The sequence below is a fragment of the Phyllobates terribilis genome, unplaced genomic scaffold (genome assembly GCF_046119375.1).
Source record: "Phyllobates terribilis strain yellow unplaced genomic scaffold, ASM4611937v1 Scaffold_7885__1_contigs__length_34600, whole genome shotgun sequence".
NCBI lineage: Eukaryota > Metazoa > Chordata > Amphibia > Anura > Dendrobatidae > Phyllobates > Phyllobates terribilis.
Window position 1 is genome coordinate 1 of NW_027370625.1, and position 14,154 is coordinate 14,154.

Below are 14,154 nucleotides of genomic sequence, written 5' to 3' on the forward strand. Positions count from 1 at the left end.
ATACCTGTTAGCTCGGGTGAGTTTAAAAGGCTGCTGTTGATAACAAGGGCATTTGCTAAATAGATGGTGTGTGTGCAACAATATACTGAAAGGTCAATTATATTGTGCAGCTTATCTCACCACCTGTAGTTATTTAGGTGAAAGCTCCAAAATGCTTGCCTAATATGTCTGTTTATCCAAAAGGAAGTAGAAAGGGAGAGCTAGAAAGATAGCATTGCATCACATTACATGGCAATGCAATGCACAGTTGCTGAAGTTGAACCAAAATGAGCTTGTAATCTGGCTTCTGCAACTTTGAACATGAAAAATCCAATGAGGAGAAGAAAAGCAGAGCCAAAGAGTCCATCCCAAAATCCGACAAACAAGCAAAATGAACAAAAAACATTGAATTCAATTCTTTCTGATTTTAGAAACTGCATTAAAGAAGGGGTGCACCGGTCCTGGAGATACTGCAATACCAGGTCAATGCGTGGAGTGGACAGAGCAAGCTCTTTTTCCATCTCCCTGTTCTAAAAATCCATTTAATATATGGTCCCCAGATAGGGGACGTATCAGATATTAAACTGATAAGAACAGATACTACACTTGATCTTAGCCAAAAGGCCGAGAAGCGATAACCAGAATTGGTTTCAAACTACGGAGCCACCCAAGGATCCTAAAAAGTCCATTTGTGGAGATGAGCTCCTGGACTCCCGTTAAGAAGACATGTTGTCAACCTCTAGATCCCTTACATGCCTGCACTTTTCGGCTTGCTGCTGCTGCAATCCACGCGTTTTAGATCTGCATAACTCCACCTCTTTAAACACAGCACCTTCACCCCCTGCTGTTCCCACCCGCCTCAACACCGTTGGAAGGGAGGAGAACCAATTAAGGCGGGGGGTGGGGTGGAACGAGCAGCTGTCTACCCTTAGCAGGAGGGCTCCTGATTACATACCTCTCCTGCTGCTGCTGCTGCTGCTGGCTGTCCAGCAGCAGACTGAAGGTGGCTGCTGCTGTGCACAGGTATATAAAGGCTCAGAGCCTATTATGACACGCGCAGCCAGCGTTCCATTGCCACATTCCATCTACTGCAGGCAGGATACCTGGCTGGCTGAATGTCGCTGAGAAGCTCACAGAGACCGCCATAAGCAACAGTTTAACAGAATGCCACAGACTAATCAACCAAACTTTTTGGGTTGGGTTCTCTTTTATAGTCTGCAGGCATTAAATGAAAGAAGTCAGTGTTCCAGCAGAAGGAGACAACGTTTCAGAAAAGGCATTGTAGCAAACCAAAAAAGAAATTTTAAGCGCAGCAGTGTAACCAGCGCACATACCTGTTAGCTCGGGTGAGTTTAAAAGGCTGCTGTTGATAACAAGGGCATTTGCTAAATAGATGGTGTGTGTGCAACAATATACTGAAAGGTCAATTATATTGTGCAGCTTATCTCACCACCTGTAGTTATTTAGGTGAAAGCTCCAAAATGCTTGCCTAATATGTCTGTTTATCCAAAAGGAAGTAGAAAGGGAGAGCTAGAAAGATAGCATTGCATCACATTACATGGCAATGCAATGCACAGTTGCTGAAGTTGAACCAAAATGAGCTTGTAATCTGGCTTCTGCAACTTTGAACATGAAAAATCCAATGAGGAGAAGAAAAGCAGAGCCAAAGAGTCCATCCCAAAATCCGACAAACAAGCAAAATGAACAAAAAACATTGAATTCAATTCTTTCTGATTTTAGAAACTGCATTAAAGAAGGGGTGCACCGGTCCTGGAGATACTGCAATACCAGGTCAATGCGTGGAGTGGACAGAGCAAGCTCTTTTTCCATCTCCCTGTTCTAAAAATCCATTTAATATATGGTCCCCAGATAGGGGACGTATCAGATATTAAACTGATAAGAACAGATACTACACTTGATCTTAGCCAAAAGGCCGAGAAGCGATAACCAGAATTGGTTTCAAACTACGGAGCCACCCAAGGATCCTAAAAAGTCCATTTGTGGAGATGAGCTCCTGGACTCCCGTTAAGAAGACATGTTGTCAACCTCTAGATCCCTTACATGCCTGCACTTTTCGGCTTGCTGCTGCTGCAATCCACGCGTTTTAGATCTGCATAACTCCACCTCTTTAAACACAGCACCTTCACCCCCTGCTGTTCCCACCCGCCTCAACACCGTTGGAAGGGAGGAGAACCAATTAAGGCGGGGGGTGGGGTGGAACGAGCAGCTGTCTACCCTTAGCAGGAGGGCTCCTGATTACATACCTCTCCTGCTGCTGCTGCTGCTGCTGGCTGTCCAGCAGCAGACTGAAGGTGGCTGCTGCTGTGCACAGGTATATAAAGGCTCAGAGCCTATTATGACACGCGCAGCCAGCGTTCCATTGCCACATTCCATCTACTGCAGGCAGGATACCTGGCTGGCTGAATGTCGCTGAGAAGCTCACAGAGACCGCCATAAGCAACAGTTTAACAGAATGCCACAGACTAATCAACCAAACTTTTTGGGTTGGGTTCTCTTTTATAGTCTGCAGGCATTAAATGAAAGAAGTCAGTGTTCCAGCAGAAGGAGACAACGTTTCAGAAAAGGCATTGTAGCAAACCAAAAAAGAAATTTTAAGCGCAGCAGTGTAACCAGCGCACATACCTGTTAGCTCGGGTGAGTTTAAAAGGCTGCTGTTGATAACAAGGGCATTTGCTAAATAGATGGTGTGTGTGCAACAATATACTGAAAGGTCAATTATATTGTGCAGCTTATCTCACCACCTGTAGTTATTTAGGTGAAAGCTCCAAAATGCTTGCCTAATATGTCTGTTTATCCAAAAGGAAGTAGAAAGGGAGAGCTAGAAAGATAGCATTGCATCACATTACATGGCAATGCAATGCACAGTTGCTGAAGTTGAACCAAAATGAGCTTGTAATCTGGCTTCTGCAACTTTGAACATGAAAAATCCAATGAGGAGAAGAAAAGCAGAGCCAAAGAGTCCATCCCAAAATCCGACAAACAAGCAAAATGAACAAAAAACATTGAATTCAATTCTTTCTGATTTTAGAAACTGCATTAAAGAAGGGGTGCACCGGTCCTGGAGATACTGCAATACCAGGTCAATGCGTGGAGTGGACAGAGCAAGCTCTTTTTCCATCTCCCTGTTCTAAAAATCCATTTAATATATGGTCCCCAGATAGGGGACGTATCAGATATTAAACTGATAAGAACAGATACTACACTTGATCTTAGCCAAAAGGCCGAGAAGCGATAACCAGAATTGGTTTCAAACTACGGAGCCACCCAAGGATCCTAAAAAGTCCATTTGTGGAGATGAGCTCCTGGACTCCCGTTAAGAAGACATGTTGTCAACCTCTAGATCCCTTACATGCCTGCACTTTTCGGCTTGCTGCTGCTGCAATCCACGCGTTTTAGATCTGCATAACTCCACCTCTTTAAACACAGCACCTTCACCCCCTGCTGTTCCCACCCGCCTCAACACCGTTGGAAGGGAGGAGAACCAATTAAGGCGGGGGGTGGGGTGGAACGAGCAGCTGTCTACCCTTAGCAGGAGGGCTCCTGATTACATACCTCTCCTGCTGCTGCTGCTGCTGCTGGCTGTCCAGCAGCAGACTGAAGGTGGCTGCTGCTGTGCACAGGTATATAAAGGCTCAGAGCCTATTATGACACGCGCAGCCAGCGTTCCATTGCCACATTCCATCTACTGCAGGCAGGATACCTGGCTGGCTGAATGTCGCTGAGAAGCTCACAGAGACCGCCATAAGCAACAGTTTAACAGAATGCCACAGACTAATCAACCAAACTTTTTGGGTTGGGTTCTCTTTTATAGTCTGCAGGCATTAAATGAAAGAAGTCAGTGTTCCAGCAGAAGGAGACAACGTTTCAGAAAAGGCATTGTAGCAAACCAAAAAAGAAATTTTAAGCGCAGCAGTGTAACCAGCGCACATACCTGTTAGCTCGGGTGAGTTTAAAAGGCTGCTGTTGATAACAAGGGCATTTGCTAAATAGATGGTGTGTGTGCAACAATATACTGAAAGGTCAATTATATTGTGCAGCTTATCTCACCACCTGTAGTTATTTAGGTGAAAGCTCCAAAATGCTTGCCTAATATGTCTGTTTATCCAAAAGGAAGTAGAAAGGGAGAGCTAGAAAGATAGCATTGCATCACATTACATGGCAATGCAATGCACAGTTGCTGAAGTTGAACCAAAATGAGCTTGTAATCTGGCTTCTGCAACTTTGAACATGAAAAATCCAATGAGGAGAAGAAAAGCAGAGCCAAAGAGTCCATCCCAAAATCCGACAAACAAGCAAAATGAACAAAAAACATTGAATTCAATTCTTTCTGATTTTAGAAACTGCATTAAAGAAGGGGTGCACCGGTCCTGGAGATACTGCAATACCAGGTCAATGCGTGGAGTGGACAGAGCAAGCTCTTTTTCCATCTCCCTGTTCTAAAAATCCATTTAATATATGGTCCCCAGATAGGGGACGTATCAGATATTAAACTGATAAGAACAGATACTACACTTGATCTTAGCCAAAAGGCCGAGAAGCGATAACCAGAATTGGTTTCAAACTACGGAGCCACCCAAGGATCCTAAAAAGTCCATTTGTGGAGATGAGCTCCTGGACTCCCGTTAAGAAGACATGTTGTCAACCTCTAGATCCCTTACATGCCTGCACTTTTCGGCTTGCTGCTGCTGCAATCCACGCGTTTTAGATCTGCATAACTCCACCTCTTTAAACACAGCACCTTCACCCCCTGCTGTTCCCACCCGCCTCAACACCGTTGGAAGGGAGGAGAACCAATTAAGGCGGGGGGTGGGGTGGAACGAGCAGCTGTCTACCCTTAGCAGGAGGGCTCCTGATTACATACCTCTCCTGCTGCTGCTGCTGCTGCTGGCTGTCCAGCAGCAGACTGAAGGTGGCTGCTGCTGTGCACAGGTATATAAAGGCTCAGAGCCTATTATGACACGCGCAGCCAGCGTTCCATTGCCACATTCCATCTACTGCAGGCAGGATACCTGGCTGGCTGAATGTCGCTGAGAAGCTCACAGAGACCGCCATAAGCAACAGTTTAACAGAATGCCACAGACTAATCAACCAAACTTTTTGGGTTGGGTTCTCTTTTATAGTCTGCAGGCATTAAATGAAAGAAGTCAGTGTTCCAGCAGAAGGAGACAACGTTTCAGAAAAGGCATTGTAGCAAACCAAAAAAGAAATTTTAAGCGCAGCAGTGTAACCAGCGCACATACCTGTTAGCTCGGGTGAGTTTAAAAGGCTGCTGTTGATAACAAGGGCATTTGCTAAATAGATGGTGTGTGTGCAACAATATACTGAAAGGTCAATTATATTGTGCAGCTTATCTCACCACCTGTAGTTATTTAGGTGAAAGCTCCAAAATGCTTGCCTAATATGTCTGTTTATCCAAAAGGAAGTAGAAAGGGAGAGCTAGAAAGATAGCATTGCATCACATTACATGGCAATGCAATGCACAGTTGCTGAAGTTGAACCAAAATGAGCTTGTAATCTGGCTTCTGCAACTTTGAACATGAAAAATCCAATGAGGAGAAGAAAAGCAGAGCCAAAGAGTCCATCCCAAAATCCGACAAACAAGCAAAATGAACAAAAAACATTGAATTCAATTCTTTCTGATTTTAGAAACTGCATTAAAGAAGGGGTGCACCGGTCCTGGAGATACTGCAATACCAGGTCAATGCGTGGAGTGGACAGAGCAAGCTCTTTTTCCATCTCCCTGTTCTAAAAATCCATTTAATATATGGTCCCCAGATAGGGGACGTATCAGATATTAAACTGATAAGAACAGATACTACACTTGATCTTAGCCAAAAGGCCGAGAAGCGATAACCAGAATTGGTTTCAAACTACGGAGCCACCCAAGGATCCTAAAAAGTCCATTTGTGGAGATGAGCTCCTGGACTCCCGTTAAGAAGACATGTTGTCAACCTCTAGATCCCTTACATGCCTGCACTTTTCGGCTTGCTGCTGCTGCAATCCACGCGTTTTAGATCTGCATAACTCCACCTCTTTAAACACAGCACCTTCACCCCCTGCTGTTCCCACCCGCCTCAACACCGTTGGAAGGGAGGAGAACCAATTAAGGCGGGGGGTGGGGTGGAACGAGCAGCTGTCTACCCTTAGCAGGAGGGCTCCTGATTACATACCTCTCCTGCTGCTGCTGCTGCTGCTGGCTGTCCAGCAGCAGACTGAAGGTGGCTGCTGCTGTGCACAGGTATATAAAGGCTCAGAGCCTATTATGACACGCGCAGCCAGCGTTCCATTGCCACATTCCATCTACTGCAGGCAGGATACCTGGCTGGCTGAATGTCGCTGAGAAGCTCACAGAGACCGCCATAAGCAACAGTTTAACAGAATGCCACAGACTAATCAACCAAACTTTTTGGGTTGGGTTCTCTTTTATAGTCTGCAGGCATTAAATGAAAGAAGTCAGTGTTCCAGCAGAAGGAGACAACGTTTCAGAAAAGGCATTGTAGCAAACCAAAAAAGAAATTTTAAGCGCAGCAGTGTAACCAGCGCACATACCTGTTAGCTCGGGTGAGTTTAAAAGGCTGCTGTTGATAACAAGGGCATTTGCTAAATAGATGGTGTGTGTGCAACAATATACTGAAAGGTCAATTATATTGTGCAGCTTATCTCACCACCTGTAGTTATTTAGGTGAAAGCTCCAAAATGCTTGCCTAATATGTCTGTTTATCCAAAAGGAAGTAGAAAGGGAGAGCTAGAAAGATAGCATTGCATCACATTACATGGCAATGCAATGCACAGTTGCTGAAGTTGAACCAAAATGAGCTTGTAATCTGGCTTCTGCAACTTTGAACATGAAAAATCCAATGAGGAGAAGAAAAGCAGAGCCAAAGAGTCCATCCCAAAATCCGACAAACAAGCAAAATGAACAAAAAACATTGAATTCAATTCTTTCTGATTTTAGAAACTGCATTAAAGAAGGGGTGCACCGGTCCTGGAGATACTGCAATACCAGGTCAATGCGTGGAGTGGACAGAGCAAGCTCTTTTTCCATCTCCCTGTTCTAAAAATCCATTTAATATATGGTCCCCAGATAGGGGACGTATCAGATATTAAACTGATAAGAACAGATACTACACTTGATCTTAGCCAAAAGGCCGAGAAGCGATAACCAGAATTGGTTTCAAACTACGGAGCCACCCAAGGATCCTAAAAAGTCCATTTGTGGAGATGAGCTCCTGGACTCCCGTTAAGAAGACATGTTGTCAACCTCTAGATCCCTTACATGCCTGCACTTTTCGGCTTGCTGCTGCTGCAAACCACGCGTTTTAGATCTGCATAACTCCACCTCTTTAAACACAGCACCTTCACCCCCTGCTGTTCCCACCCGCCTCAACACCGTTGGAAGGGAGGAGAACCAATTAAGGCGGGGGGTGGGGTGGAACGAGCAGCTGTCTACCCTTAGCAGGAGGGCTCCTGATTACATACCTCTCCTGCTGCTGCTGCTGCTGCTGGCTGTCCAGCAGCAGACTGAAGGTGGCTGCTGCTGTGCACAGGTATATAAAGGCTCAGAGCCTATTATGACACGCGCAGCCAGCGTTCCATTGCCACATTCCATCTACTGCAGGCAGGATACCTGGCTGGCTGAATGTCGCTGAGAAGCTCACAGAGACCGCCATAAGCAACAGTTTAACAGAATGCCACAGACTAATCAACCAAACTTTTTGGGTTGGGTTCTCTTTTATAGTCTGCAGGCATTAAATGAAAGAAGTCAGTGTTCCAGCAGAAGGAGACAACGTTTCAGAAAAGGCATTGTAGCAAACCAAAAAAGAAATTTTAAGCGCAGCAGTGTAACCAGCGCACATACCTGTTAGCTCGGGTGAGTTTAAAAGGCTGCTGTTGATAACAAGGGCATTTGCTAAATAGATGGTGTGTGTGCAACAATATACTGAAAGGTCAATTATATTGTGCAGCTTATCTCACCACCTGTAGTTATTTAGGTGAAAGCTCCAAAATGCTTGCCTAATATGTCTGTTTATCCAAAAGGAAGTAGAAAGGGAGAGCTAGAAAGATAGCATTGCATCACATTACATGGCAATGCAATGCACAGTTGCTGAAGTTGAACCAAAATGAGCTTGTAATCTGGCTTCTGCAACTTTGAACATGAAAAATCCAATGAGGAGAAGAAAAGCAGAGCCAAAGAGTCCATCCCAAAATCCGACAAACAAGCAAAATGAACAAAAAACATTGAATTCAATTCTTTCTGATTTTAGAAACTGCATTAAAGAAGGGGTGCACCGGTCCTGGAGATACTGCAATACCAGGTCAATGCGTGGAGTGGACAGAGCAAGCTCTTTTTCCATCTCCCTGTTCTAAAAATCCATTTAATATATGGTCCCCAGATAGGGGACGTATCAGATATTAAACTGATAAGAACAGATACTACACTTGATCTTAGCCAAAAGGCCGAGAAGCGATAACCAGAATTGGTTTCAAACTACGGAGCCACCCAAGGATCCTAAAAAGTCCATTTGTGGAGATGAGCTCCTGGACTCCCGTTAAGAAGACATGTTGTCAACCTCTAGATCCCTTACATGCCTGCACTTTTCGGCTTGCTGCTGCTGCAATCCACGCGTTTTAGATCTGCATAACTCCACCTCTTTAAACACAGCACCTTCACCCCCTGCTGTTCCCACCCGCCTCAACACCGTTGGAAGGGAGGAGAACCAATTAAGGCGGGGGGTGGGGTGGAACGAGCAGCTGTCTACCCTTAGCAGGAGGGCTCCTGATTACATACCTCTCCTGCTGCTGCTGCTGCTGCTGGCTGTCCAGCAGCAGACTGAAGGTGGCTGCTGCTGTGCACAGGTATATAAAGGCTCAGAGCCTATTATGACACGCGCAGCCAGCGTTCCATTGCCACATTCCATCTACTGCAGGCAGGATACCTGGCTGGCTGAATGTCGCTGAGAAGCTCACAGAGACCGCCATAAGCAACAGTTTAACAGAATGCCACAGACTAATCAACCAAACTTTTTGGGTTGGGTTCTCTTTTATAGTCTGCAGGCATTAAATGAAAGAAGTCAGTGTTCCAGCAGAAGGAGACAACGTTTCAGAAAAGGCATTGTAGCAAACCAAAAAAGAAATTTTAAGCGCAGCAGTGTAACCAGCGCACATACCTGTTAGCTCGGGTGAGTTTAAAAGGCTGCTGTTGATAACAAGGGCATTTGCTAAATAGATGGTGTGTGTGCAACAATATACTGAAAGGTCAATTATATTGTGCAGCTTATCTCACCACCTGTAGTTATTTAGGTGAAAGCTCCAAAATGCTTGCCTAATATGTCTGTTTATCCAAAAGGAAGTAGAAAGGGAGAGCTAGAAAGATAGCATTGCATCACATTACATGGCAATGCAATGCACAGTTGCTGAAGTTGAACCAAAATGAGCTTGTAATCTGGCTTCTGCAACTTTGAACATGAAAAATCCAATGAGGAGAAGAAAAGCAGAGCCAAAGAGTCCATCCCAAAATCCGACAAACAAGCAAAATGAACAAAAAACATTGAATTCAATTCTTTCTGATTTTAGAAACTGCATTAAAGAAGGGGTGCACCGGTCCTGGAGATACTGCAATACCAGGTCAATGCGTGGAGTGGACAGAGCAAGCTCTTTTTCCATCTCCCTGTTCTAAAAATCCATTTAATATATGGTCCCCAGATAGGGGACGTATCAGATATTAAACTGATAAGAACAGATACTACACTTGATCTTAGCCAAAAGGCCGAGAAGCGATAACCAGAATTGGTTTCAAACTACGGAGCCACCCAAGGATCCTAAAAAGTCCATTTGTGGAGATGAGCTCCTGGACTCCCGTTAAGAAGACATGTTGTCAACCTCTAGATCCCTTACATGCCTGCACTTTTCGGCTTGCTGCTGCTGCAATCCACGCGTTTTAGATCTGCATAACTCCACCTCTTTAAACACAGCACCTTCACCCCCTGCTGTTCCCACCCGCCTCAACACCGTTGGAAGGGAGGAGAACCAATTAAGGCGGGGGGTGGGGTGGAACGAGCAGCTGTCTACCCTTAGCAGGAGGGCTCCTGATTACATACCTCTCCTGCTGCTGCTGCTGCTGCTGGCTGTCCAGCAGCAGACTGAAGGTGGCTGCTGCTGTGCACAGGTATATAAAGGCTCAGAGCCTATTATGACACGCGCAGCCAGCGTTCCATTGCCACATTCCATCTACTGCAGGCAGGATACCTGGCTGGCTGAATGTCGCTGAGAAGCTCACAGAGACCGCCATAAGCAACAGTTTAACAGAATGCCACAGACTAATCAACCAAACTTTTTGGGTTGGGTTCTCTTTTATAGTCTGCAGGCATTAAATGAAAGAAGTCAGTGTTCCAGCAGAAGGAGACAACGTTTCAGAAAAGGCATTGTAGCAAACCAAAAAAGAAATTTTAAGCGCAGCAGTGTAACCAGCGCACATACCTGTTAGCTCGGGTGAGTTTAAAAGGCTGCTGTTGATAACAAGGGCATTTGCTAAATAGATGGTGTGTGTGCAACAATATACTGAAAGGTCAATTATATTGTGCAGCTTATCTCACCACCTGTAGTTATTTAGGTGAAAGCTCCAAAATGCTTGCCTAATATGTCTGTTTATCCAAAAGGAAGTAGAAAGGGAGAGCTAGAAAGATAGCATTGCATCACATTACATGGCAATGCAATGCACAGTTGCTGAAGTTGAACCAAAATGAGCTTGTAATCTGGCTTCTGCAACTTTGAACATGAAAAATCCAATGAGGAGAAGAAAAGCAGAGCCAAAGAGTCCATCCCAAAATCCGACAAACAAGCAAAATGAACAAAAAACATTGAATTCAATTCTTTCTGATTTTAGAAACTGCATTAAAGAAGGGGTGCACCGGTCCTGGAGATACTGCAATACCAGGTCAATGCGTGGAGTGGACAGAGCAAGCTCTTTTTCCATCTCCCTGTTCTAAAAATCCATTTAATATATGGTCCCCAGATAGGGGACGTATCAGATATTAAACTGATAAGAACAGATACTACACTTGATCTTAGCCAAAAGGCCGAGAAGCGATAACCAGAATTGGTTTCAAACTACGGAGCCACCCAAGGATCCTAAAAAGTCCATTTGTGGAGATGAGCTCCTGGACTCCCGTTAAGAAGACATGTTGTCAACCTCTAGATCCCTTACATGCCTGCACTTTTCGGCTTGCTGCTGCTGCAATCCACGCGTTTTAGATCTGCATAACTCCACCTCTTTAAACACAGCACCTTCACCCCCTGCTGTTCCCACCCGCCTCAACACCGTTGGAAGGGAGGAGAACCAATTAAGGCGGGGGGTGGGGTGGAACGAGCAGCTGTCTACCCTTAGCAGGAGGGCTCCTGATTACATACCTCTCCTGCTGCTGCTGCTGCTGCTGGCTGTCCAGCAGCAGACTGAAGGTGGCTGCTGCTGTGCACAGGTATATAAAGGCTCAGAGCCTATTATGACACGCGCAGCCAGCGTTCCATTGCCACATTCCATCTACTGCAGGCAGGATACCTGGCTGGCTGAATGTCGCTGAGAAGCTCACAGAGACCGCCATAAGCAACAGTTTAACAGAATGCCACAGACTAATCAACCAAACTTTTTGGGTTGGGTTCTCTTTTATAGTCTGCAGGCATTAAATGAAAGAAGTCAGTGTTCCAGCAGAAGGAGACAACGTTTCAGAAAAGGCATTGTAGCAAACCAAAAAAGAAATTTTAAGCGCAGCAGTGTAACCAGCGCACATACCTGTTAGCTCGGGTGAGTTTAAAAGGCTGCTGTTGATAACAAGGGCATTTGCTAAATAGATGGTGTGTGTGCAACAATATACTGAAAGGTCAATTATATTGTGCAGCTTATCTCACCACCTGTAGTTATTTAGGTGAAAGCTCCAAAATGCTTGCCTAATATGTCTGTTTATCCAAAAGGAAGTAGAAAGGGAGAGCTAGAAAGATAGCATTGCATCACATTACATGGCAATGCAATGCACAGTTGCTGAAGTTGAACCAAAATGAGCTTGTAATCTGGCTTCTGCAACTTTGAACATGAAAAATCCAATGAGGAGAAGAAAAGCAGAGCCAAAGAGTCCATCCCAAAATCCGACAAACAAGCAAAATGAACAAAAAACATTGAATTCAATTCTTTCTGATTTTAGAAACTGCATTAAAGAAGGGGTGCACCGGTCCTGGAGATACTGCAATACCAGGTCAATGCGTGGAGTGGACAGAGCAAGCTCTTTTTCCATCTCCCTGTTCTAAAAATCCATTTAATATATGGTCCCCAGATAGGGGACGTATCAGATATTAAACTGATAAGAACAGATACTACACTTGATCTTAGCCAAAAGGCCGAGAAGCGATAACCAGAATTGGTTTCAAACTACGGAGCCACCCAAGGATCCTAAAAAGTCCATTTGTGGAGATGAGCTCCTGGACTCCCGTTAAGAAGACATGTTGTCAACCTCTAGATCCCTTACATGCCTGCACTTTTCGGCTTGCTGCTGCTGCAATCCACGCGTTTTAGATCTGCATAACTCCACCTCTTTAAACACAGCACCTTCACCCCCTGCTGTTCCCACCCGCCTCAACACCGTTGGAAGGGAGGAGAACCAATTAAGGCGGGGGGTGGGGTGGAACGAGCAGCTGTCTACCCTTAGCAGGAGGGCTCCTGATTACATACCTCTCCTGCTGCTGCTGCTGCTGCTGGCTGTCCAGCAGCAGACTGAAGGTGGCTGCTGCTGTGCACAGGTATATAAAGGCTCAGAGCCTATTATGACACGCGCAGCCAGCGTTCCATTGCCACATTCCATCTACTGCAGGCAGGATACCTGGCTGGCTGAATGTCGCTGAGAAGCTCACAGAGACCGCCATAAGCAACAGTTTAACAGAATGCCACAGACTAATCAACCAAACTTTTTGGGTTGGGTTCTCTTTTATAGTCTGCAGGCATTAAATGAAAGAAGTCAGTGTTCCAGCAGAAGGAGACAACGTTTCAGAAAAGGCATTGTAGCAAACCAAAAAAGAAATTTTAAGCGCAGCAGTGTAACCAGCGCACATACCTGTTAGCTCGGGTGAGTTTAAAAGGCTGCTGTTGATAACAAGGGCATTTGCTAAATAGATGGTGTGTGTGCAACAATATACTGAAAGGTCAATTATATTGTGCAGCTTATCTCACCACCTGTAGTTATTTAGGTGAAAGCTCCAAAATGCTTGCCTAATATGTCTGTTTATCCAAAAGGAAGTAGAAAGGGAGAGCTAGAAAGATAGCATTGCATCACATTACATGGCAATGCAATGCACAGTTGCTGAAGTTGAACCAAAATGAGCTTGTAATCTGGCTTCTGCAACTTTGAACATGAAAAATCCAATGAGGAGAAGAAAAGCAGAGCCAAAGAGTCCATCCCAAAATCCGACAAACAAGCAAAATGAACAAAAAACATTGAATTCAATTCTTTCTGATTTTAGAAACTGCATTAAAGAAGGGGTGCACCGGTCCTGGAGATACTGCAATACCAGGTCAATGCGTGGAGTGGACAGAGCAAGCTCTTTTTCCATCTCCCTGTTCTAAAAATCCATTTAATATATGGTCCCCAGATAGGGGACGTATCAGATATTAAACTGATAAGAACAGATACTACACTTGATCTTAGCCAAAAGGCCGAGAAGCGATAACCAGAATTGGTTTCAAACTACGGAGCCACCCAAGGATCCTAAAAAGTCCATTTGTGGAGATGAGCTCCTGGACTCCCGTTAAGAAGACATGTTGTCAACCTCTAGATCCCTTACATGCCTGCACTTTTCGGCTTGCTGCTGCTGCAATCCACGCGTTTTAGATCTGCATAACTCCACCTCTTTAAACACAGCACCTTCACCCCCTGCTGTTCCCACCCGCCTCAACACCGTTGGAAGGGAGGAGAACCAATTAAGGCGGGGGGTGGGGTGGAACGAGCAGCTGTCTACCCTTAGCAGGAGGGCTCCTGATTACATACCTCTCCTGCTGCTGCTGCTGCTGCTGGCTGTCCAGCAGCAGACTGAAGGTGGCTGCTGCTGTGCACAGGTATATAAAGGCTCAGAGCCTATTATGACACGCGCAGCCAGCGTTCCATTGCCACATTCCAT

The 14,154-nt window shown here is 45.2% G+C and overlaps 11 non-coding genes across 11 annotated transcripts; all 11 read right to left on the minus strand.

Annotated features, from left to right (window-relative positions):
- Positions 1-424: 424 nt before the first annotated feature.
- LOC141251984 (U2 spliceosomal RNA) lies at positions 425-615 on the minus strand. The gene has a single exon (XR_012313467.1). It is a non-coding gene; the product is annotated as a U2 spliceosomal RNA (small nuclear RNA).
- Positions 616-1,733: 1,118 nt separating this feature from the next.
- LOC141251996 (U2 spliceosomal RNA) lies at positions 1,734-1,924 on the minus strand. The gene has a single exon (XR_012313478.1). It is a non-coding gene; the product is annotated as a U2 spliceosomal RNA (small nuclear RNA).
- Positions 1,925-3,042: 1,118 nt separating this feature from the next.
- LOC141252008 (U2 spliceosomal RNA) lies at positions 3,043-3,233 on the minus strand. Its single transcript, XR_012313490.1, has one exon. It is a non-coding gene; the product is annotated as a U2 spliceosomal RNA (small nuclear RNA).
- A 1,118-nt stretch (positions 3,234-4,351) lies between these two features.
- On the minus strand, positions 4,352-4,542 carry LOC141252011 (U2 spliceosomal RNA). Its single transcript, XR_012313492.1, has one exon. It is a non-coding gene; the product is annotated as a U2 spliceosomal RNA (small nuclear RNA).
- Positions 4,543-5,660: 1,118 nt separating this feature from the next.
- Positions 5,661-5,851, minus strand: LOC141252012 (U2 spliceosomal RNA). Its single transcript, XR_012313493.1, has one exon. It is a non-coding gene; the product is annotated as a U2 spliceosomal RNA (small nuclear RNA).
- A 1,118-nt stretch (positions 5,852-6,969) lies between these two features.
- On the minus strand, positions 6,970-7,160 carry LOC141251985 (U2 spliceosomal RNA). The gene has a single exon (XR_012313468.1). It is a non-coding gene; the product is annotated as a U2 spliceosomal RNA (small nuclear RNA).
- Positions 7,161-8,278: 1,118 nt separating this feature from the next.
- Positions 8,279-8,469, minus strand: LOC141251986 (U2 spliceosomal RNA). Its single transcript, XR_012313469.1, has one exon. It is a non-coding gene; the product is annotated as a U2 spliceosomal RNA (small nuclear RNA).
- Positions 8,470-9,587: 1,118 nt separating this feature from the next.
- LOC141251987 (U2 spliceosomal RNA) lies at positions 9,588-9,778 on the minus strand. Its single transcript, XR_012313470.1, has one exon. It is a non-coding gene; the product is annotated as a U2 spliceosomal RNA (small nuclear RNA).
- Positions 9,779-10,896: 1,118 nt separating this feature from the next.
- Positions 10,897-11,087, minus strand: LOC141251988 (U2 spliceosomal RNA). The gene has a single exon (XR_012313471.1). It is a non-coding gene; the product is annotated as a U2 spliceosomal RNA (small nuclear RNA).
- Positions 11,088-12,205: 1,118 nt separating this feature from the next.
- On the minus strand, positions 12,206-12,396 carry LOC141251989 (U2 spliceosomal RNA). The gene has a single exon (XR_012313472.1). It is a non-coding gene; the product is annotated as a U2 spliceosomal RNA (small nuclear RNA).
- A 1,118-nt stretch (positions 12,397-13,514) lies between these two features.
- Positions 13,515-13,705, minus strand: LOC141251990 (U2 spliceosomal RNA). Its single transcript, XR_012313473.1, has one exon. It is a non-coding gene; the product is annotated as a U2 spliceosomal RNA (small nuclear RNA).
- Between the last annotated feature and the right edge of the window lie 449 nt (positions 13,706-14,154).